This window comes from Rhinolophus sinicus, linkage group LG03, assembly GCF_036562045.2.
Source record: "Rhinolophus sinicus isolate RSC01 linkage group LG03, ASM3656204v1, whole genome shotgun sequence".
NCBI classification, from domain to species: domain Eukaryota; kingdom Metazoa; phylum Chordata; class Mammalia; order Chiroptera; family Rhinolophidae; genus Rhinolophus; species Rhinolophus sinicus.
In genome coordinates this window covers 587,018-610,933 of record NC_133753.1, presented here as the reverse complement: position 1 = coordinate 610,933, position 23,916 = coordinate 587,018, and the positions used below count along the sequence as shown (strand labels likewise).

The 23,916-nt window shown below is 47.5% G+C and overlaps 1 long non-coding RNA gene and 3 gene segments (V, D, J or C); 1 reads left to right on the top strand and 3 right to left on the bottom strand.

The window, feature by feature from the left end:
• LOC109455542 (immunoglobulin heavy constant epsilon) overlaps window positions 1-23,916 on the bottom strand; it is a 144,166-nt gene that overhangs the window by 37,212 nt on the left and 83,038 nt on the right.
• LOC109455540 (immunoglobulin heavy constant gamma 1) overlaps window positions 1-23,916 on the bottom strand; it is a 58,807-nt gene that overhangs the window by 20,138 nt on the left and 14,753 nt on the right.
• The window catches only part of LOC109455567 (immunoglobulin heavy constant alpha 2), an 85,718-nt gene that overhangs the window by 47,222 nt on the left and 14,580 nt on the right, over window positions 1-23,916 (bottom strand).
• LOC141570802 (uncharacterized) lies at window positions 6,944-17,136 on the top strand. The gene is made up of 4 exons (XR_012495254.1): window positions 6,944-7,533; window positions 7,995-8,100; window positions 10,148-10,263; window positions 16,004-17,136. It is a non-coding gene; the product is annotated as an uncharacterized LOC141570802 (long non-coding RNA).

Genomic DNA, 23,916 nt, shown 5'->3' with positions numbered 1-23,916 from the left:
TCCCATTGTGTGTTCACCACCCAGAGTCAGTTCTCCTTCCATCACCATATATTCGATCCCCCTTACCCTCATCTCCCACCCCCCAACCCCCCTTACCCTCTGGTAACCACTAAACTATTGTCTGTGTCTATGAGTTTTTGTTTCTCATTTGTTTGTCTTGTTCTGTTGTTATTTTTTGTTTATATACCACATATCAGTGAAATAATATGGTTCTCTTTTTCTGTCTGACTTATTTCACTTAGCATTATACTCTAAGATCCATCCATGTTGTCACAAATGTTCCTATATCATCTTTTCTTACTGCCGAATAGTATTCCATTGTGTATATATACCACAACTTCTTCATCTATTCATCTATCGAAGGACATTTTGGTTGTTTCCATGTCTTGGCCACCGTAAACAAAGCTGCAATGAACATTGGAGCACACGTGTCTTTATGGATAAATGTTTTCAGTTTTGGGGTAGATACCCAGGACAGGGATTGCTGGGTCATATGGTAATTCTATTTGTAATTTTTTGAGGAACCTCCACACTCTCTTCCATAGCGGCTGCACCAGTCTGCATTCCCACCAACAGTGTATGAGGGTTCCTTTTTTTCCACAGCCTCTCCAACACTTTTTAATATTTGTCTTGTTGATGATAGCCATCCTGACTGGGATGAGGTGATATCTCATTGTGGTTTTGATTTGCATTTCTCTGATGATTAGTGATGTTGAGCATTTTTTCATATGTCTATTTGCTATTTGTATGTCCTCTTTGGAGAAATGTCTCTTCAGGTCCTCTGCCCATTTTTCAATTGGGTTTTTTTTTTTTTTTTTGTTGTTGTTGAGTTGCATGGGTTCTTTATATATTTTGGATATTAGTTCCTTATCGGAGGCACTGTTTGCAAAAATCTTCTCCCATTCAGTTGGTTGCCTCTTTATTTTGTTGATGGTTTCTTTTACTGTGCAGAAGCTTGTAAGTTTGATATAGTCCCATTCAATTATTTTAGCTTTTAGTTCCTCTGCCTTTGGAGTCAAATTCATAAAATGCTCTTTGAACCCAAGGTCCATAAGTTTAGTACCTATGTTTTCTTCTATGCAGTTTATTGTGTCAGGTCTTATGCTTAAGTCTTTGATCCATTTTGAATTAACTTTGGTACATGGTGACAGATAGCAGTCCAGTTTCATTCTTTTGCACGTGGCTATCCAATTCCCCAAGCACCATTTATTGAAGAGGCTGTCTTTCCTCCATTGTATGTTTTTAGCTTCTTTGTCAAAAATTATCTGTCCATATTTCTGTGGTTTTATTTCTGGGTTCTGAATTCTATTCCATTGGTCTGTGTGTCTGTTTTTCTGCCAATACCATGCTGTTTTGATTATTGTAGCCCTGTAGTACAAGCCAAAGTCAGGAAGTGTGATACCTCCATTGTTCTTTTTTCTGAAGTTTGCTTTGGCTATTCGGGGTCTTTTGTGGTTCCAAACAAATCTGATAATCTTTTGTTCAATTTCTTTAAAATATACCATTGGGATTTTGATGGGGATTGCATTGAATCTGTATATTGCTTTGGGTAATATGGCCATTTTAACCATGTTGATTCTTCCAATCCATGGGTTGGAATGGCTTTCCATTTCTTTGTGTTCTATTCAATTTCCTTCAAAAATGTCTTATAGTTTTCAGCATAGAGGTCCTTCACATCCTTGGTTAAGTTTATTCGTAGGTATTTTATTCTTTTCGCTGCAATTGCAAAAGGAATTGTTTTTTGTATTTCTTTATCTGAGATTTCATTGTTAGTATATAGGAATGCAATCGACTTTTATATGTTGATTTTGTAGCTGGCAACTTTACTGTATTCGTTGATTGTTTCTAATAGCTTTTTGGTGGAGTCTTTAGGGATTTCTATATATAGCATCATGTCATCTGCAAAGAGTGAGAATTTAACTTCTTCATTCCCAATTTGTGTGACTTTTATTTCTTTCTCTTGCCTGATTACTCTGGAGACGACTTCCAACACTATGTTGAAAAGCAGAGGTGATAGGGGGCAGCCCTGTCGTGTTCCTGAACGTAGAGCAAAGGGCTTCAGTTTTTCACCATTAAGTATGAGATTAGCAGAGGGCTTGTCATATATGGCCTTTATTATGTTAAGGTATTTTCTTTCTATACCTGTTTTATTAAGTGTTTTAATCATAAATGGATGCTGTATCTTGTCAAATGCTTTTTCTGCATCAATTGATATAATCATATGATTTTTGTCCTTTATTTTGTTTATGTGATGTATCACATTAATGGATTTGCGGATGTTGAACCATCCTTGTGCCCCGGGGATGAACCCCACTTGGTCGTGATGAATAATCTTTTTAATGCATCGTTGTATTCGATTTGCTAGAATTTTGTTTAGGATTTTTGCATCTGTATTCATCAGAGATATTGGTCTGCAGTTTTCTTTTTTTGTGTTGTCCTTACCAGGTTTTGGTATCAGGGTAATGTTGGCCTCATAAAATGAGTTACGGAGTACTGTCTCTTTTTCAATTTTTTGGAAGAGTTTTAGCAGGATTGGTATTAGATCCGTTTTGAAGGTTTGGTAGAATTCACTAGTGAAGCCATCTGATCCCGGATGTTTGCTTTTGGGAAGGTTTTGGGTGACTGATTCAATTTCGTTACTGGTGAGCAGTCTGTTTAGATTTTCCAGTTCTTCATGGTTCAGCCTTGGAAGGCTATATGTTTCTAAGAACTTGTCCATTTCTTCTAGGTTATTGAATTTGGTGGCATATAGTCCATCATAGTATTCTTGGATGATCCTTTGTATTTCTGTGGTGTCCCTGATAACTTCCCCTTTTACATTTCTGATGTTGTTGATTAGTGTCTTCTCTCTTTTTATCTTAGTGAGTCTAGCCAAGGGTTTGTCAATTTTGTTAATCTTTTCAAAGAACCAGCTCTTTGTCACATTAATTTTTCTATTGTCTTTTTGTTCTCTATTTCATTTAGTTCTGCTCAGATTTTTGGATTTCATTTCTTCTGCTGACCTTGGGTTTCACTTGTTCTTCTTTTTCTAGTTCTTTAAGGTGTAACATGAGGTTGTTTATTTGGGATTTTTCTTGTTTCTTGAGATTGGTCTGTAATGAGATAAATTTCCCTCTTAAAACTGCTTTCACTGCATCCCAAACATTTTGGTAGGATGTATTTTCATTGTCATTTGTTTCTATGTATCTTTTGATCTCTGGTAATTTCTTCTTTGCAACTCAACAACAACAAAAACAAAAACAACCCAATTGGAAAATGGGCAGAGGACGTGAAGAGACATTTCTCCAAAGAGGACATACAAATGGCAAATAGACGTGTGAAAAAATGGTCATCACTAATCATCAGAGAAATGCAAATCAAAACCACAATGAGCTATCACCTCACCCCAGTCAGAATGGCTATCATCAACAAGACAAATAGTGACAAGTGTTGGAGAGGCTGTGGAGAAAAAGGAACCCTCATACACTGTTGGTGGGAATGCAGACTGGTGCAGCCACTATGGAAGGCAGTGTGGAGGTTCCTCAAAAAATTAAGAATAGAATTACCGTATGGCCCAGCAATCCCTGTCCTGGGTATCTACCCCAAAACTCTGAAAACATTTATCCATAAAGACACGTGTGCTCCAATGTTCATTGCAGCTTTGTTTACAGTGGCCAAGACATGGAAACAACCAAAACGTCCTTAGATAGATGAATGGATAAAGAAGTTGTGGTATATATACACAATGGAATACTATTCGGCGGTAAGAAAAGATGATATAGGAACATTTGTGACAACATGGATGGATCTTGAGACTATAATGCTAAGTGAAATAAGTCAGACAGAAAAAGCAGAGAACCATGTGATTTCACTGGTATGTGGTATATGAACCAAAAACAACAAAAGAACAAGACAAACAAATGAGAAACAAAAACTCATAGACACAGACAATATTTTAGTGGTTTCCAGAGGGCAAAGGGGTGGGGGGTGGTAGATGAGGGTGAAGGGGATCAAATATATGGTGATGGAAGGAGAAGTGACTCTGGGTGGTGAACACAGACTGTGATACATAGATGATGTAATACAGAATTGTACACCTGAAATTTATGTAACTTTACTAACAATTGTCAGCCCAATAAACTTTAATTGAAAAAAAAGGCCACTCCGTTGAAACTAAGCATGTCTGAGTAAATTATAGACTTTAGTCAATAGTGACTTATCAATATTGGTTCATTAGTTGTGACTAATGTACTATGCTAATGAAAGATGTTAGCAATAAGGGAAACTTGGTTTGGGGCATATGGGAACTCTACTATTTTCACCATTTTTCTGTAAATCCAAGACTAGTCTAAAATTAAAATTTCATTCTTTCCAAAAAGTAAGAAAAAAAGAAAAGAAGAGAGAAAGGGGAAAATGTGTGTGTGTATATATATATAAAATATATGGTAAAAATGATAGTAATAATTAAAAAAAAAAAAGCAGCACCAGTTTTGGCTTCAGCCCACCAAACAATGAGTCCTCTGTTGGAGGCAGAGCCAGCCATCTGGCGCCCAGAGTGACCCTGGCACTGCAGTTCTAGCTGAGTGGGGCTATGGGATGTGGTTGGTAGTTTCTACAAAGTCAGTGCAGTTTCTGCCCTCGCCTGCACATACGTGCGCTGAGAGCCCCACAGCCAGCCGCTGGGAGGTGGGCTTATTCCCTATGCCCAGGTCTCCTGAGTCTTAGGCACTTCTTCTGTCAGGGGATGTGGAGGGCTGGAGATTTCTGAGCTGCTGAAAGCCCAGAGCTGCCTCTGCCACGTGCTGTTGATCTCTGCATGTGTCTCTGTAGCTGTAATTGTCCTGGGCTACAGCCCAGAAAAGGTGGGGGCTGGGAAGGGAGGTGTCTTCTGTGTCCCAGCCCAGCAGTGTCACATTCTTCCCAGCCTCTGCCCTAGGTCACAGTTGTAAAGCGGCTTTTTCTGGGTCCTAAGCACTGCAGCTCCTCTGTAATCTGACACTACTCTTCAGTTCAGGGACCAGTTTGAGACTCTGGAAGGGCGGATGCAGGATTGCTGTGGGAGAGTGGGGGGAGGGGCCCAGGTGTGGAATTTGCCTTTTGTCTCTTTTGTCTGACCCAGGGCTCAGCTGGAGATCTCTGCTGAGGTTACTGCCTCAAAGGCTGAATATGCTGCTCTCTCAGCAGGAGAGATCAGCTGTGGGACACAGAGAAAGAGCCCACCTCCTGGCTCTTGTGGTCTCTGTTCTGTGACCTGAGGCCTCGTGTCCTGGCAGCCACAGATGTGGGCTGCGTCTCTGCAGCTCTCCCTTCCCTTTTCCCCTGCTCGTCCCGCTTGCCCACCTTCAAGTAATCCTCGTACTGGTCCCTTAGCTGTTCTGTGTGATGAGCAGAGAGTCTTTTGATGGGTTATAGACATTCAATTTGTGGTAAGTTCCAGAAGAGAACTCAAAAAGACCACCTCACTGCCGCCAGTGTTATGATGTCACTCTGTATTTACATTTAAATTAATTATTTTTAGGGAAGAATCCACGATTGCCATTTTGTTGTTTTCTGTCTGTCTTGTAGCTGTTTCATTCTCATTCTTGCTGTTTCCTTTGTGTTTCATTGATTTTTTTTTGTAGTGATATTCTTTGATTCCTTCGTTGTTCATGGGTTTAAAGTTTCAGTCATGTATAATAAATAAGTTTTAGGATTTGCTGTACAACACAGAGTCTGTAGCTAATGATACTGCATTGTGCACCTAAACATCTGTTAAGAAGATAGATCTTATGCTAAATGTTCTACACACACATACACACACACAAACCTCCCAAGCAAAAAAGCCCAAAGACACAAGGAATCTTTTCGAGGTAACGGATGTGTCTATTAGCTTAATTATAGTGATGGTTTCATAGGTGTATGCGTATGTCCAAATTCACTGTATATATTAAATATATGCAGTTTTTTGTATATCAATTACATCTCCACAAAGCTGTTAAGAAACAAATTTTTAAAAAAAGAAATGAGGGGCTGGCCTGGTGGCTCAGGCGCTTAGAGCTCCGTGCTCCTAACTCCGAAGGCTGCCGGTTCGATTCCCACATGGGCCAGTGGGCTCTCAACCACAAGGTTGCAGTTCAATTCCTCAAGTCCCACAAGGGATGGTGGGCAGCGCCCCCTGCAACTAAGATTGAACACGGCACCTTGAGCTGAGCTGCTGCTGAGCTCCCGGATGGCTCAGTTGGTTGGATGGCATCCTCTCAACCACAAGGTTGCCGGTTCGACTCCCACAAGGGATGGTGGGCTGTGCCCCCTGCAACTAACAACGGCAACTGGACCTGGAGCTGAGCTGCGCCCTCCACAACTAAGATTGAAAGGACAACCACTTGATTTGGAAAAAAAGTCCTGGAAGTGCACACTGTTCCCCAATAAAGTCCTGTTCCCCTTTCCCAATAAAATCTTAAAAAAAAAAAAGAGCTATCAAGCCACAAAAAGACATGGAAGAATCTTAAATGCTTATCGCTAAGTGAAAGAAACGAGCTGGAGAAGGCTACACACTGAGTGATTCCCACTCTGGGATGTTCAGACAGACACACCTACAGAGACAGTAGAAAGATGAGTGGAATCCAGGAGTTGGGGAGGGTGAGGGGTGAGACACAGGGGATTTTCAGGGCAGTGAAATTATGCTGTGTGACACTGGAATGGTGGTACATGGTCAGCAGCCTAAACAGTGGAGCTGACCAAGGCAGCACTGTGGACAGCGGTCTCGAGGCCTCTGGGTGCCAGTCGCATTCCACATTTGTCAAAACTCAGAACTGCACATTGTAGGGAGTGAACCACAATCTAAATTTTGGGCTTTAGTTAATAATAATGTTTTAATATTGGTTCATTGTTTATAACAAATGCCGCCACACTGATGCAAGATATTAGTGAAAGAAGATGTGGGCCGGCCCGGTGGCTCAGGCGGTTAGAGCTCCATGCTCCTAACTCCGAAGGCTGCTGGTTCGATTCCCACATGGGCCAGTGGGCTCTCAACCACAAGGTTGCCAGTTCAACTCCTCGAGTCCCGCAAGGGATGGTGGGCTGTGCCCCCTGCAACGAGCAACGGCAACTGGACCTGGAGCTGAGCTGCGCCCTCCACAACTAAGATTGAAAGGACAACTTGACTTGGAAAAAAGTCCTGGAAGTCCACACTGTTCCCCAATAAAATCTTAAAAAATAAGTAAGTAAGTAAGTAAATAAGTAAATAAAAGAAGATGTGGGTGTATGAGGGGCACTGGAGTATGTGGAAATTCTCTGTACTTTCTGCTCAATTTATCTGTAAGCCTAAAACAAATTCTACTTATCCAAAAACAAAACCCCAAAACATTATGCCATGCAGAAAAACAAGAGCAGCACCACGGACAGCGGTTCAAGCAGGTCGTCGGGCCAGGGCAGCACCACGGACAGCGGGCCCGAGGCCTCGTGCACACACAGGGCGTCGTCATTGTCTCAAGTGGAAAAGGCGGTCTCACTGGCAGCGCAATAGTCATGCATCAGGGAGTTTATGGATTCCAGACCATCGTCTCATGACCTCAGGTACCTGAAGGTCACGGGCTATGTCCGTTTTTGTAACCTTAGTGTCTGGCACAAGGTGTAGGTGTCATGCATGCACAGCCAGGAGCACCGCACGGGAGACTGGCTGGATCCAGAGTGTGGCATGTTTTAAGTTGTGCGTAGGGTAATTTCACTATGTTAGGCGGAAGGTAATTTTGCTATTGTTTTTTATTTGGAAGTTAAAAGTGGTCCAAAAGGCATGTTTGGTTGACAAGGCATGGATTGTGCTGGTTTTGGTCTATGCCAGCTTAGCTAGGCTCTGACTAAACTTGTTAGAATTCTCTTTCCTGTGGTGAAGTCCCAGATGAGGGTTGGTCAGAGCATAAATTCACACACTTTTTGGAAAGCGGAAATAAAGCAGCAGTCCTTATGTTTGGAAGGCTGGTGCAGGTCCTGCTAAAGCTCATGCTATTGTCTCTGACCTGCAAACTCACTTTTTGCAGGAAGTAGCGGCTCTTCCAGCTGCTGCCAGATGTCCACCAGGCTGTCCAAGTCCTGGGCCAACCAGATGTGCAGCTCCACCCTGAAGAGCACCAGTTCCTTCTATAGGTGAGAGACACAGGTGAAGGGTTTCACTTTTCTTATGGGTTACAGTTTTCTCTTGCTTACCCCTGCCTAATTTTTTGTTTTTGTGGTAAAAGACACACAAAAAAAATCTTACCATCTTAAACCTTTTTAAGAATACAGTTCAGTGGTATTAAGTACATTCATCAAGTTGTGTGACCATCACTGCCATCCATCTCCATAACCCTTTGGATCTTGTAAAACTGAAACTCTGTCCCCTGTGGGGAGCCATGGTTTCTTGCAACCCTGAACCTTGCAGACTGGCTCGGTTTCTGCCCCCATAACATTGCCTCTGCCTTATCTGAGAGGCGCCTAACGGCTGCTGAGGAATGTGGTGGAAACGGCCAGTTCCCGGACACAGAAGACTAAGGGCTTTCTGGACAATTGGTAGGTTCTGTCTCCTTGAGATATTTACTTTTGTGAGTTTCAGTGACCTTGAATCTTCTATGTCAAAGTAAGGTTGAAGCTGGAAAGATTTACTTTCGCTGAGATAATGCATATCTTCTTCGTTTAACTGCACGTACTCAAACTGTATATATTGGTTAGAGATAATAAACTCAGGGCTTCAGCAGGACTGAAGACCGGCCGCATTAGCATTTGTGTGTGTCTTTTATTTCATTCCCACTCCCCCATTCAGGTACTGATCGACTCGTGGCGGCTGGCCCGTCACAGTCCCCGTCAAACACCAATCTCCCATTCCTGCCCTTTCCTCAGGCCCTGGAAACCACCATTGTACTTTCTGTCTCTATAAATTAAACTATTCTAAGTTCTTCATACAAGTGGAATCACGCAATATTTGTCCTTCTGTGTTTGGCTTATTTCACTTAAAACCATGTCCTCAAGGTTCATCAATGTTGTAACATACGTCACAATTTCCTTCCTTTGTAAGGTGGTATAATATTCCATTGTATGGATGGACTACATTTCACTTATCCATTCATCCACTGATGGACACTTAGGCTGCTTTCATGTGTTAGCTGTTGTAGATAATGTTGCTATGAAAATGGGTGTATAAATATGTCTTCAAGACTCTGCTTTCCATTCTTTTGGGTACATACTCAAAGTGGAATTGCTGGATCATATAGTAATTCTATTTAAAATTATTTGAGGAGCCTTCACAGTATTTTCCACAGTGGCTGCACCATTTTACACTCCGACCAGCAGTGTGCGATGGTTCTGATTTCTCCACATGCTCGCCAACATTTGCTGTTTTATATTTTAAAAAGACTTTTATTAAAAATATAGCTAACATACAATATTATATAGTTTCAGGTGTACACAATAGTTACTCAACATTTATACACCTAAAGAAGTGATCACCTGATAAGTCCAGCAACCATCTGACATGGTCCCAGATGTCACAACATTATTGACTATATTCCCTGTGCTGTACGTTACATCCCCATGACTTACTTGTTTTATACCTGGAAATGTAGACCTCTTATTCCCCTTCACCTCCCCCCCTTTTTTAATTTTTCAATTACAGTTGACATATTTTTCCATATTTTTAAATATTAATTTCAGGTGCACAGCATAGTGGTTAGACATTTATATAATTTAAGAAATGATCCTCCTGATTAGTCTAGTACCCACTTGGCACGATACATAGTTATCACCATATTATTGACTACATTCCCTATGCTTTACTTTACATCCCCATGACTATTTTGTAACTACCAGTTTGATCTTCTTAATGCCTTCACCTTTTTCACCCTGTTCCCCAACCCCCCTCCCATCTATCATCCCCATAAATCTGGTTCCCATCTGACACCATATGTAGTTATGACAATATTATTGACTATAATCCGTATGCTACACTCTACATCCCCATGACTACTTTGTAACAGCCAATTTCTACTTCTTAATCCCTTCCCACTTTTCATCCACAGCCCCAACGCCCCTTTCTTCTGGCAACTGTCAAAATGTTCTCTGTATCTATGAATCTGTTGGCTTTGTTTATTTTGTTCTTTAGATTCCACATATAAGGGAAATCACATTGCATCTGTCTTTCTGTCTGACATACTCCACTCAGCACAGTACCCTCTAGGTCCATCCATGCTACCACAGATGGCAAGAACCCATTCCCTTCTGGCCTGCAAAGTTTCTGTTGAGAAATCAGCTGACAGTCTTATGCGAGCTTCCTTGTAGGTAAGTCAGTGCTTTTCCGTTGTTGCTTTTAGGATTCTCTCTTTGTCTTTAACTTTTGCCATTTTAATTATAACGGTTCTTGGTGTGGGACTGTTGGGGTTCATCTTTTTTGGGACTCTTTATGTTTCCTGAGTTTTATATGTTTGTTCTCTTCACCAGGTTAGGAAAGTTTTCAGTTATTATTTCTTCAAATGCATTCTCAACCCCTTGCTTTCTCTCTTCTCCTTCTGGTACCCCTATGATACGAATGTCACACTTAATTTTGTCCCAGAGGCCCCTTAAACTATTCTCATTAACTTTTTTTCTTTTGCTTTTCCAGTTGGGTGTTTTCTGCTACTTTATCTTCCAAATCTCTGATTCGATCCTTTGCTTCATCTAGTCTGCTGATGTTTGCTTTTAGTGCATTCTTCATTTCAGTTATTGCATTCTTCACTTATGACTGGTTCCTTTTTATTTGTTTCTATGTCCTTTTTATACGTGCTATCTCTTTGTTGAAGTTCTCACTAAGTTCCTTGAGCATCCTTATAACCAGTGTCTTGATCTCTGTCTCTGGTAAGTTGCTTGCCTCCATTTCATTTAGTTCTTTTTCTGGAGTTTTCTCCTGTTTTTTAATTTGGACACATTTCTTTGTACCCTCGCTTTGGCTGCCTCTATGTGTCTGTTTCTATGTATTAGGTAGATCTGCTGTGTCTCCCAATCTTGGCTTAGGTGCCCTCTGGGGCCCTGGCACAGTCTCCCTGGTCACCTGCTCCATGTTCTCCAGGAGTGTCCCTTGTGTGGTTTGTGTGTGCCCTCCTGTTATAGTTGAGCCTTGATTGCTATTGGCACATTAATGGGTGGGAATGACCATCAGGCTGATTGGCTGTGGGGTTTGGCCATGTCCATAGCTTATGGGCTGCTGTGAGGGGGGCTTACCACATGGGGTATAATAAGCCCCAGTGGGCTCTGGTGCCTGTTGAGATTGCCCTTTGTGTGTGCTGCTTGTGGAGCTAATTGGGCCAGTGCTCTGCTGTGGTCTGAAGCCAGCCTCCAAGTATGTTGGTTCTGGGACCTCTTGAGAGGGGCTCCAGTGCAGGCCCAGGTCACCACTGCCTGTGACTAGCTGGGGGCTACCTAGTAGGAGCTACAAAGCAATTTACAGTTGGTCACTCCCTGTGTTGTACCTGGAAATGCATAGGAGAGGCCACACTGAGAACCCAGAACAGCTGCCACCAGTACTGGGTCTGGGGTAGCTCTGCAAAAAGCCAGGACACCCCAGGGCCTGCTGCCACCTGCCATCTTCTGCGAGGTTTTCTGCCCCTGATAAAGCCTCCAGCAGTATACAAGTTGGATGGGGTGGGGTGTCAGTGAGTCAGCAGGGTGAAGCAGCAGAATTCACCAAGCCAATCAGATTCAGATTTGGACGTAAGTGTAAGGGGCGGGCTCAACACAGAAAAGATGGCGCCCACTTGCCAGCTATACAGAAGGAGACTCCCTCACAGGAAAAATGCCGACTATCCTCCAGCCCTCATCCCAAAACAACACACCTCAGTCTGTGCCCTGTATGTCTCTGAGAACCCCTCAGTCACAGTCCTTTTGCTGGAGCTCAAGGTGAGTGCCTGTGAGTGAATCTGTGCTCGGCTGTTTAAGAGGACACCTGGGTTTCCAGGCACCTTCCATCCCACCTGGATTGTCAGAATCCCCACTGTTTTTCACAGCCAGATGCTGTGGGCATTCCTCTTTCTGGAACCAGTACTCTGGGCTGGGGAGGTCAGTGTGGGGCTGAGGTCCGTCGCTCCCCCACAGCTGAGGAGAACCTCCACAGATGAAATATTCCTCCTGGTTCCCAGCTGCCACACAGAAGTTTGGGGCCTGTTCTGTGTCTCCACCATCCTACCAGTCTCAACATGGCTTCTTCTTTATATCCTTAGTTATAAAATTTCTGTTCAGCTGGACTTCAGACGGTTCTCCAGGCTGATTGTGCTATAATTTAGTTGTAATTTTGATGTGTTCATGGGAGGTCGCAGGTGCAGTGTTTATCTGTTCCTCCATCTTGGATCCGTTTTCTATATTTTGCTAGTAGCAGTCCTAATGGGTGAGAGGTGGTATCTCATTGTTTTTTTGATTTGCATTTCCCTGATGATTAGTGACATTGAGCATCTTTCCATGTGCTTATTGGCCATTTATATATTTTCCTTAGAGAAATGTCTATTCAGGTCCTTTGCCCATTTTTGCATGAGGTTGTTTTTGTTGTTGGGTTTTCAGAGTTCTCTATGTATTCTGGATATTAATACCTTATCAGAACTTGCAAACATTTTCTCCTATCCTGTGGGTTACCTTTTTACCCTGTTGTCAGCGTTTTCTGCTCTCCCCCCTCAACTTTTGCAAGCTGTGTGCGACCTTGCCCAGGGATACATGCATAGCTGCCATGGGGCTGGGGCTTGGGGTAAGGGAGCTGCTACCATGCTAAGAGCTGAAACTGATCACAATGAGCCACAGTCTACTCTGCAAACTTCCCCTGGAAGTTGCAAGCTTTCTGTAACCTCCAGAATTCCTCAATGATTACACTAGACAAATTCTGCCAGTGCAACTGTTGTGTAGGTGGGAGACGGATTCTTGTTGCTGCCGACTCCACCATCTTTTTAGATTGCTCTTCTCTCCCCTGCTTTTCATCCATCTGTTCTTCCCAACTGCTTGCCCTGATGAACCTCAGCGCCTTTAGGCCCTCCACCAGATGTAGAGGCAAGAGCCTTCTTTATAGCCCTCCTCAGCAACTCCCATTCAGGGTTGCTGGTCAGTGACTTTTTTCTGATTCCATAGGAGACCCTTCAGATCTTTGTTCTACCAACTTCTCCCACAGTTGTGCAAAGTCTAATCCAGACCCCCTTTATTCTATATCACTCACAGGAGTGCTACATTCTTGATACAACCCTAACTGAATCAACTGACACGTTATATGTATTTTCAGGTTTGTACATACAGGGGATCCTCTCCAGCATATTCCTAGCAGTGAAATTGCTTCATGGAAGAGTGTGTAAATATGCAATATTTGAAGGCAATGATCAACTGTTTTCTAAAGTGACTTTTCCAATTTGACTTTCCAGGAGCAATGTGTGAAAGATCTGTAGATCCACTTCCTAACGCTTGGTATGGTCAGATGTCTTCCTTTTTGCCAGTATCATTTTGCTAAGGTGATATCTTATTCTGCTCTTGATTTGGACTTTTTCTGATTGTCAGTGAAGCTGACATCTATTGACCCCAAGAAGAATATACCTATCCAAAAGGACTCCCTGTGGTTAACTGGGCTCAAATTCCATCGCCACAGTCTAGCGCTGTTGCTAAGGGAGGCTTTTCTTCAACACTGCACCTCAGGGAAGAGCTGCAGACTGAGCTGAAAAGCTCCAGCCCTGTGCTCCTGCCTGCTGAGCCCACCCTTATAAAGAACTTCCTGGAATCATATTTCAACCAGTGGGCTGAGACTTGTCCTGTTCAATTGGAGCTGCACAGCTAAATCCTCATAAGCATCTTTATCAACCAATCAAAGCAGCTCCGTAACAACCCATCAAGAAACACAGTTCCAACCAATCAGGACAATGCCATGTGGACCAATCAAACTGTGCATATTTGGATTCATTATTTGCATAAAAATGGACCAATCAGGGACCAGGTTGGGCACTTTCTCTGTATAAGCGGCCTCCCCTTTGTCTTGGTGGAGCACACTTTTAGATTCCTCTAGAGGCTGCATTTCCCCCGTTTGCGAACTGCTCACCTGAATCAAGTCTTTCCGCTGCACCCCAGATTGGGGACTCATGTTGGCATTAGATTGGTGACAGCAAACTTTTGTTGACACATTGTTTAAAATGATCATTGGCTTTATGTGTTTCTCTTCTGTGAAATGTCTGTTTATGTCTTTTGGCCACTGCTTTCTGTTGGGCTGTTTGCCCTTTTCTTCTTGATTTGTAGCAGCAGTTTACAATTGTTGATACCTTTGTCAGCTACAGATACTGCAAATGTATTTTCCCAGGTTGCAACCTTTTTCTTTAAGGTATTTTTTGTTTTCTTTAAGGTATTTTGTTTGCTTTGAGGTATTTTTTGATGGACATAACTTCTTAACTATAATATAGTTACACTTATCAATAATTTATTTCCTACTTTGTGTCTTGTCTAAAATAGGTTGAGATTTGGGCTTGGGGGTAGAAACACTTCTACTATGACCTAACCTGGCTTACTGCACTTACATCCCACCGGCACTTTTGTAAATGGCATCTTTGTCAATAAATCCTTCTTGAGTGATCATACTGGGACATGGATAGAAAACGTTGCACCTTTTGCAATATCTCTAGCCTTTGGGAAACATGGGATCAGTGTTCATTATAAGAATAGTGGAATAGCTCCCTTGGTGTTAAATGAGATGGAAGCACCGAACACAGAAAATGACAGGCCTGGCTGGCACCCCCCTTTCCTGTCAACTCAGGGAGCAGCATGAAATCAGAAATCCTCTGTGCTAGCACTTAAAGAGGCCCAATCTCCTGCAGCCAGAGGGTCAACAGTACTGAAAGTTTGCCCAGGACCTGATTGTAAGAGTGCTAGGACTACAAAGAAGGTTGGGTTCCAAAGCCCAGAGGGAAGGAAGGGCCTAACAGTGAAGGAGTGGGGCCCCAAGACCTGGGACGAGGATGCTGGATTGGGGTCTGAGATGGTGCAGGACCTGGGGGGTTTGGCCGTTCCTCCAGGCACAGAGCGGCCAAGCTCAAGAGAGGCACAAAAAGGAGATGAGGAAAATCATTTCAGGCTCGCTCCCGCCATTGTACAATTAAGTGGTTTTAGTCTTGGAAACGTGTTAAGTCTTTCTTCATGTCCTTAACTTAGTGCGTGTGTCTGTCTCACGAGGCTCAAAACGAGTGTGCCCCATGGCTGACTTTCCCCAGGTCTGCACATGCCCAGTAGGTCAGTCACTGGTCACGTTGTTCAGGTCAAGTGCGTCTCTGTCAACACTCGGTCTGCTTCCTCTGTACGTTGCTGAGAAGTAACTGAACACCTCTCACTGTAATCGTCGATTTTTATAATTTTTCCTGTAGTTCCATCAGTGTTTCGTTTTATATTTTTAAAGGTGCATTTTAGGTGCATATACATTTAGTATTACACCATCCGTCTTCACGTCCAGTAGTGCTTTTTGCCTTACAGTCTGTTTTGTCTGAGATTACTACCAGCTTTCCTTTGGTTAATATTGGCATAGTATGTCTTCTACCATCCTTTCCTCTCAACCTTTCTGTGGCCTCATGTTTTCTATTTCTCTTTGGTAAACATCATTGAGTTAGCTTAATTAGCTTAATATTTTATATTAAAATACAAAATGTAGAAACATATATACATATCCCCACCCAGAAACCTTTGACCTTTGACCTGAGTATTTAGCGCATTGGTATTTGACTTACACTTGAGTTTATCCTATTGGAGTTCACTGAGCTTCGTGGCTGTGCAAACTCATGTGTTTCATCAAACGTTTGGGCCATTATTTAATCTATTGTATATTTACACATATGTCCATGTATGTTGGAAACCATGAATACGAACGGATGCATCCAACCCAGTCCCGCAGCACAGGCTGCCTCTGGTTTTCTCTCTTGATCTCTAACTCCCTTCTCTCTCTTCATCCTTCTCGATGTATTTACTTATTTGCCTAAATCCCCGTGTGTGCAACCCACCTCCCTTCTCTGCCACCACCCCCTGCCCACAGGGGTGCTGTCCTCTGTCATTGCAGGTGCTGAGATTCCAGTCATTCTAGTCTGCAGCCCTCCCCGACGTGCCACCCTCCTGACCGGGCTTCGGATCTTACTTCCCACACCAGCTCCCCTCCCCCCAAGTGGGTGCTCTGAGCTCAGACTCTGACTGGCGTCCTGCTCTGGGCCTCTGCGTCTCCCCCCCCCCACCACATGGATGCCCACCTTGATCTTCTCACCCAACCAATTCAGGTCCAAATTGCTTGGGAAAGAAAAGTGCACTGGGCTGAATGATGTCACCCCCAAACTCGGGTCTACCCGGAACCTGTGAATGTGATTGTATTTGGAGGAGACTCTTTGCAGATGTAATCAAGTTATCATGGGCTCATCCTTGTGTGGATGGGCTCTAAGCCCAATAGGACTAGCATCATTATAAGAGGAAGGAATTTGACACAGAGACACGAACACGAAGGAACAAGCCCAGGTGACGACACAGGCAGAGTCAGGAGCCATGCGTCTACAAGACAAGGGACACCAAGGATTGCTGCCACCACCAGGAGCTGGAGGAGGCAGGAAGGAGCCTCCCCTGGAGACTTGGGAGGGAGTGTGGCCCTGGGACGCCTTGACCTCAGACTTGTAGCTTCCTGAAGTGTAGTGAATGGTTCTAAGCCACCAGTTTACAGCACTTTGTTACAGCACTCCTAGGAAACTACAGCAGAGGGAGGGAGAAGGGCCGTCTTTGTTTCCGGGGACGGCTCCTCTGGCACATCGGCTATTTCTCTCAGCATCTCATTCTCCTCCTGCTTCTGGTGTTTCTGTGGTGACAGCAGTTGTCCATCTCCTTGTGGCTCTTCCGAAGATAATGTAAGGCTCCCCCGTCCTTCAGCTGCGTTTAAGATAATCTCTTTCCCTTTAGTACTCAGCAGCTTTATGATGTATGGATAGACGTGATCCTCTGTGTATTTTATTCTGTTTGAATCATGGGGTGGTATCTTTCCTTGATTTTGGAAAGATTTCTGCAAATCCTTCTTTAAAATGTGTTTTCTCTCTCTCTTCCTCTTTGGGACACTACGTATTTCTGCATTAGCCTTTGTCAGTGCACCCCCTCTTCTTTTAACTCTCGTTTTCAGTCTCATGCTTTTGTTTTTTTATTCTTCGTTCTAAATATTTTCTTCTGATCAGCTTGTGGTTCCACTGAATCTTCACCTGTGTTAACTCTGCTCCTAAACCTGTCTACTCAGCTCTTAATACATGTAATTGTAGGCTTCAGGTCCTAGGGCCCCAAATAAAAAGAAAAAACTGCTATGTTGTATTTTATAGTTTTGACTTTCTGAAGAAACTTTCAGACTGTCTTTTCCCTCTTAGAACACAGCAGCATAGTTATTTTCAAAGTGTATCTGGTAATTCCAGTGGCCGGAATCTGGAACCTCTGCTGGTCTTCTGTTTCTGTTAGTTCTTCCTCATGTGGTTTTGTCTCCTTGTACATCTGGTTCTGTGACTGTGTGCCGGATACTGTATTCAAGAGTAAGGGGTTGAGCATTTGAGCCTGAAGCGATGTCATAATTTTTGAAAGATGATGTTCTGATGCTTCTGGCAGGTTCTTGGTGGCCTTCAGAATGTGGGGTCACCTTCGTCTGGTGGCAGAGATCGAGCTCTCCTGGGGGCCCGGATGACTTGCTCCTGGGCTGCAGGCCATGTGAAGTCCATGTGAAGGATGGCTGACTCCCTCTCTCTTCCTGCAGTGAGCCATCGGTTCTGCTCCAAAGTTCAGGGACTTACCAGGGCCGTTCTCTTGGTGGATCCTGGTGCCCAAGTTTTTTCTCCCTAGTCCCATAAGATTGTCAGAATTGCTACTCAGCTTCTCAGCAGATCATTCCAGTCTAGGGAAGAAGTGGCTGCAGATGCCAGGTTTAAATCTCTGAACATCTGTCCCCTTTTGGCTCTTGGTAATTATTCACTGCTTCCTTATATCTCTGCTGCCTTCAAGATTTTTAGAATATTTCTTCCAGATTTTGTAGTATGCCTCAGCAGGAACAAATGTGATTCAGATTTAAATCAGTAGACATTGTGTAAAGCACGTTGCCCTCCATGGTGTGGGTGGGCCTCGTCTGATCAGTTGAAGGCCTTAAGAGAACAAAGACTGAGGTTCCTGATGAAGAGGGAATTCTGCCTCCTAAGGCTTCATTGCAACAGTAACTCTTCCGTGGGTCTCTGGGCTGCTGGCCTGGCCTACAGATTCTGGACTCATCAAGTCTTCACAGTCACCTGAGCCAATTCCTTAAAATCAATCAATCAATCAATCAATCAATCAATCAATCAATCAATCAATCAAGCAACCTCTCTCTGTCTCGCTCTCTAATATACAAATATGTCCCTGTCTTTCTATTTACCTGTCTATCATCTATCATCAGTCTGTCTATCTTTGATGTCACATATCTTGTCGTTACTGAATAGCCCTGCCTGATCTGACCCCTTGGTATGTCAGACGCTGTGGCCAGTCAGTGTCCCCCAGCGGTTTACTTTGTTTATGGTAACTTCATCCTTACAGATAGTTACTGCTTCTGTAGGCCACGGTGTCATTCTGAGAGGCACTTACTCACCTCAAGAGAGCGTGGTGTTTCCCATAATTTCCTTGGTCTGGTGATTAGTTTGTGTCCATGTGGGCCTGGGCCCTGTCTTTGTTCTTTCAGTCTCCTGCCTCTCTTTTGAGATCCCGTCCCAGTCACATGTCTCCCAGAACAAACGCAGCAAACTTGGGTCAGGAGTGGGCCTTGGGGTCTTGGCCGGAGGACACAGCACGGTTCCCGCCCAGGTCCCTGGGGGCTTCCGTGCACAAGCCTTGGGGGCAGACCCCTCCCCCAATACACTGAGAGCGGGGCATCAGTTGGGCCCCACGCAGGTGCTGGATGGTGAATTCCACACTGTGGGACCAGGCTTGTCAAGTCTTGATTTAGACGTGGGAGGGTGTGTGTGTCCTGTTTATTATGACCACTGGAAACAGATGTTTCTGCCCTGAGAGGGTGGCATTCAGGCAGGGAGGCTGTGGTGACACAGGAGAGCTACAGAGCGTGCAGGAAAACAGCCCTCTCCCACATGTCACATTGCTGAGTTAAGGCCTGTGACTGTGGTGCAGAGGGAGGCCACAAACACAGTTTTGTGACGGAAATGGGGCGCCCAGGGGCCCAGTGAGGCCATCACATGCCTCTGGCAGATAGATTTCTGTAGTCTGGCCAGGTCAACTGACGTTTACGTAAGATAAAAAGGGGAAATCGGTGAGAAGGTAGCCACTGGCTTTTCCTGTTGGAGAAACGGGAGAAGGTGCATGAAACAACCCAGCAAGGCCACGAGGTGCTGGGTGCGTTGGTGCCCAGGTGGGTTAGTGCCTGGTGTGGTTGGTGGAGCCTCGGCACCACAGAGGCGTGTCGTCAGGGGTGTGTTGGTGATACTGTGCTTCATGCTATGTGTTTTAGCACATCTTATAAATAGGTTTCCTGGGCACAAAGAAGCTCGAATACAGACCCCTGGCCCAGTCAGGTACCCACCACGCTCAGGGGAAACCATGGGCCATGGGCTTTGGCACCCGACCTCCCTCCCAGCTCCCAGGGTCGGCGACTGGGCTCCGGGGCACACATGCAAGGGCAGAGGGAAAAACCAGGGGCTGCTCCTTTGGGAAGAACTGGGTGGCAGCTGTGAGCGCACGGGGGCTTCTCAGGGTGGAGTCGTCTGGGAGCACGTGGCTTTGGTCAGGTGGCCCAAGCACATGTTGCCTTTGAGGCTCTGAGACCTGTCACTCCACTACCTAGACCCTCCCTCCCCTCCTCCTCCTGTTCTCCTCTCCCTCCCCCCTCCCTCCCTTCCTTCCTTCCTTCCTTCCTTCCTTCCTTCCTTCCTTCCTTCCTTCCTGCTGTCTGCAGTGGCTGTGGTGCTGCTCTCACGGGGCTTCAAGTCCAGACAGGGAGGCAGGCGGGACCACGGGACACACAGATGGTGACGCACTGTGAAGAGAGAGCAGCAGCACAGAGGCCGTGAGGAGGCGTCGAGGCTGGGGCTTCAGTTTCATTTTTGGTGTGATGGGAACCTGTCGGTGGGTCTGAGGGTGGCAGCCAGGACAGTTAAGTTTTCAAAAGACCACACTGGCCGTGGGGCGGGGGGTCGACATGGAGACCGGCGGGGCTGCCGGGAGCACCTGGTGGGAGGTGACGTGGCCTGGACTGTGTGGTCGGCTGCAGGGAGGCAGGATTGAGATGGCTTTGAGGTGTCTCGTGGGGCCACATGGCGGGCAGTCATTTACTGAGATGGCAGAGTGGGCAAGGTGGGCTTCAGAGGGAAGTTGCTGTGGGAATCCTGCAGTTTGTGCACCTGTGGCATGGTGGCTCGGGTCCGCAGAGCGGTGCCACGGCTGCTTGCTCGCTCACGCTCGGTGTTTGCTGAGCGCTTTCCGTGTGTGACTCTTCCTACCTACCGGGGGCCATCAGGGAGCAACGGACAACCCTGTGCTCTTGGAGGCGACTTTCTAGGTGTGGAGAGAGCATAACTGACTGGTATAATACATGAACCATAGGAAGTGCCGAAAGGGTAGAAAAGGAAACTCGCGGGGGTGGGGGAAGGGGCGGAGGGCTGCCATTTATTCAGGGAGCTTGGGTGGGCTTCACACAGACTTGAAGGGGGCGAGGGAGTCTGGGAGAGTTCACTGCAAGGGGTCAGGGTTGGTGACACACGGATCTGATTGGGTGTAGATAGTAGGCACCGATTCCCAGGGTTTGGCTGGAGCCACAGGAAGGAAGAGGTACCCTTAGCTAGACGCCGGCTCCCTCGTGACCGAGCCCGGGGTCAGGGACATGTCTCAGACACTCGGAGCTTGTGGAGCCATGAGCATGAGCAGAGCCTGGCTGGCCGAGGACGTGGGGAAGCTGCCGAAAATGGCAGGTGACAGGCCACACCCCCTTCACCCATGAGGCTGGACAGGTCACAGGAAGTCCACCTCGCATGACCCAGGATACCCTGGGATGGGGCCCAGAGCTCTTCCCTGGGGCACAAGGAAACAGTGAACTGAGTCCCAGCAGGTGACATCTGGACCACCTGTGCGTAACTATACGCGCTGTTTCTATCTCGATCAGGGGCAAAGGCTTGCTGCCTCTTTGCATGTCTCCTGGCTTCCGATGCTTGCTGGACGCTGAGCCCCCCTGAAGCTCCACCTTCAGTCAGGAGCTCTGATGTTTGGGGGTTGGGTCCCTCCCCCAGTGGGACAGATGATGGTGGTTGGTCAGGACGCATTTGGCTCACCCCCCTGCTAGCCCACGCAGACTGAAAATCTTGGCTAAGCCCCTCACGCCCCTCTCCTGGGTGCCATGCCTCTGTCCATGTGCCCAGGATGGGGACAAAGCAGTAGCTGGGGCTGGAGGTCAGCTGGGCTTCTCTGATCCTCAGTTCTTCAGCGGCTCCAAATGCACCGGATTTTTAAAGCTTTCTTGGCGTTGTCCTTTTGCTATGGCAAGAGACCGTGTTTCACTATCTTCCACGTTCTGAGTGGAAGCAGAGCCTAGATGGGCGTTCACAAGGTCACCTTGACCACTGAGGAAGGAGGGCTCCACACACTGACAATGAGAGACCAGCGGGAGGCCTGTGGTGGGGTCCCTGGCCACAGCCCCACCTGGCCCAGCCTGCGCCCCTGCTGACCCGGGTCCCCGCTGCACACACTCCCCTGCCAGCTCCTAGAGGGTAGCCTGGAGCCTGCCTGGCCAGCGTGTCCATCACTGTCCCACAGGGCCATGGAGGCTGATGGGGTGGCAAGGGGGGCCTGGCAGGAGGCCTCTTGGGGGGAGCCCTGCACCCACTGTGAGCCCCACCCTGGCAGGTCCCTGCGCCCTCTGCCCCTTGAGGCAGCATGTAGTCAGGCCCTCACTTCCAGCTGCACCTGGCTCCAAGGTGCTGACTGCTCTGAGATGGGGCCTGGGGAGGCTAGGACGTCCCTGGGAGGGGAGCTGTCTGCGGTGACCACCCCCACGTCCACTTCAGGGGCGGCCCCTGTTCTGTGCCCAGTAACGGGGCGTATCTTGACGGGAAATGGCTGCTTCTCGGGGCCTGGCGCGGTGACACCCACCTCCCACCCGTGCTCAGCCAGCACGCACTATGTGGACACGAGGCTGGGCAGGAGAGGCAGGCGTCAGGACACCCAAAGGCCTGAGTGTGGGGAAAGTGTGTGCACTCCAGCCCCTCGGCCGCAGCCCAGCCCCCACCACCCAGCTCCTCCAGGGCTGCCCCGGGCCCCCAGCCCCGGGCCTGGGGACACACTGCTGAGATGCACAGGACACCCCCGGTGTGGAACGTGGTGTTCCCACTGGGCCGGGGGGTGCGGTGACCAACCAGGAAGGGTCCACGTGGCACTGGCCCTCCTGCCAGGTGAGGAGCAGGACCCAGGTGAGAAGCTAGGAGGCTGCCGGGCAGAGGCGCGTGCCAGGTGCTGTCGGGACTAGGGTGGTGGGGCTGCTGGGTGCCGGGCACCTGTGGGCAGAAGCCTGGTCAGGCTCGGGCCGCCGGAGACATCTGGACAATGCCTGTCCTTGTGGAAGGCGGTGGCCAGAGGGGCGGCTGGGCTGGGCTGGGGAGTGGGGTGTGCGAGACCCCTAGCATGTTCTCCTCCTTCTCCCCCAACTCTGTGCTCCAAGGGACTGACCTCTGAGGACAGCGTCCACGGGGTGGGGCCGGGGAGGCCACTGTGGGGGCAGTGGGCAGGGGAGGTGGCTCTCCTTCTGGCTGCACAGGTGGGCGGGCTGTGGCCCTGTGGCCCTCAGCGCGTCTTCCCAGCCTCATGTCGTCTCCGAATGTGCCCTCTCCTCCTGGCGGGGCCCTGTCTGCTGGGGGCCGTGACTATGTAAGTGCTCCAGGGCCGTCTGTACAGCCATCTCTGTACAGTCAGGGTGTGAACGGCCAGTAACTGACTGGCCCACAGATTTGCCACAGGCAAGGGGCAGCACGCTTCCTGTAAAGGGACACATAGCTACGTGGGGTTTCTGTCCTGTCCTCGTCCTCCATCCCCCTGGAGCTGGAGCCCTTTCCCAGGTCACAGCAAACAGGCTGGCGGATGTCGCAGTCAGGGACCTGCTCAGAGGTGGCTTGCGGGTCAGTACATGTCCGGCAAAGGCCCCCTGAGTGGGCGCCCTGGCTGCCGCCGGGTCTGACTGCAGGCATTGTGCTCAGGGCTGACCCCCAACACATGCAGGACGACAGTGAGCAGAGGCCATTGGCGACGGCCACCTTTCTCCTCTGGAGGACTCACCTGTCTGGCTTCACTGTCCTCGTGCCTCTGACCAGCCTGCATGGAGGCCGGGGTGGTGGGGCTGTGCTGGACGTGCACAGCAGGAGCAGACTGTGGCCTTGACCTGGCAGGCGCCACACCAGGTGTGGGAGCTGCTGTCCGTCTGCCCGGCGCACCGCCCAAGCCGCTGGCCGCCCTGCTCCGAGCAGTGAGGACCCTCCTCCCGATGTGGCAGATGGGGGCAGCTGGGGAGGGACCCCTGCCCCCATGAGCCCTGGGCCCACCCCCACAGCCCCCTGCGGTTCTGGAAGGGCCAGGCCGCTGAGTGCCACACTCCTGGCTGCTTTGGCAGCAAGTCCCCACGAGTGTCCACAACGAGCTCACATCTCAGCCAGGCCCACAAGGCAGTGAGTCCTGGTGCTGGGCTGCGGGCCTTCCTCGTCCACCGTGTGCCTTTTGGTGTGACCTGCAGGGGTCCCCAGCACATGGATGGATGGGGTGGTGCCCAGCACAGGGCCTGACACTCAGTACGAACTCGGTGCCGGTGGTTCAGGCCCCCCCCCAACTGGGGTTGCCCTGAAGACTCACAGGAGACATCATGGAGGGCTGCCTGAAGGAGGCAGCCTGAGGGCTGGGAGGCAGGTGGGGCTATGCTGAAATGGGTCTCCTCACCTGGGTCTGTGGCAGTGGAGGGGCTAG